Source organism: Stegastes partitus, unplaced genomic scaffold (genome assembly GCF_000690725.1).
Source record: "Stegastes partitus isolate 25-593 unplaced genomic scaffold, Stegastes_partitus-1.0.2 Scaffold1539, whole genome shotgun sequence".
Classification (NCBI taxonomy): domain Eukaryota; kingdom Metazoa; phylum Chordata; class Actinopteri; family Pomacentridae; genus Stegastes; species Stegastes partitus.
Window position 1 is genome coordinate 29016 of NW_007579270.1, and position 1119 is coordinate 30134.

Consider the following 1119-nt stretch of genomic DNA (forward strand, 5'->3'; position numbering starts at 1 on the left):
GTGGCTAGCTGGCTAATGTTAGGTAACTGTTAGCGAGAATGCTAAGAGGCTGTAAAGATGAACGTCTGGGAATTGCGCACGACTCCCAGCTACGAGTTTAATTTATATTTTTATGCACTATTATTGACGTTATTCAATTCAATTTTATCTATATAGTGCCGAATTACGACCTATGCCATTTTTAAGACGCTTATGAAAAACCTATGAAAATTAGTTTCGCTTTTAGCATGCACTTGGCAACAATTGGGAGAAAAAAAACTAAACTCTTTACCAGGAAGAGGTGCCAGATACTACGAACTGGCATATAAAAAGTATAGCAGTGTCATTTTGTGACATCGCTACACATTTTTAGCTAGCAAAATAAAGTAACACACCATTTCTTTACAGTCTTTGGAAACTAAACAGCATGAAATGACTCCCATAAAGCACAAAATGACCATAAAAGTGATATTTATATGGCGTCCCACGATATCACATTGGAACAAAAATGTGCAACAGAACCAGGCTCAGGGAGGGCAGCCATCTGCCTCGACCGACCTAGGCGAGGGTAAAGGGGAGACAGAACGGGATAGAAAACAGACAAACAATGCACAAGAGAACAATAAACACCGAGGAGGTCAGCGAGGCCGGAAACTGCAGATCAAAACGCTTCAAACCCGGAGAGAGAACACAAAGTAAGTGACACGCAAATCTGGTCTATACATGTATATATGTATATGAAGAGGGTATCCATTTGTATGTTACATCAATTATGGATTTCATCATGTTTTATTTAGACACTTCATTTAATATTGAACATTTGCAGCTCTATAAGAAACACCCAGTAGAGACAAAAGAATCGTTAACTCTGAGGAACAGCAGCAGGCGGGCTCTAAAGTTTGGACGGGCCTGCTCACCACTTTGGATGATGTTGTCAGTGACACTTTGATCTTGTGCTTCAGTGAATACGAGGCATCTCCAGGGATAATGCTTCTGGCTGCTGAGACCCTCTTGTGTTTGATTGATTATTTATTAGATAATTACCGTCATTGTGCAGCTTCTTTGTGGAAATCTATGTGAATTTATGATTTGCTCCTCTCTCACTGAGCGGTATGGGCGACATCCATCGCTGTAATTTGT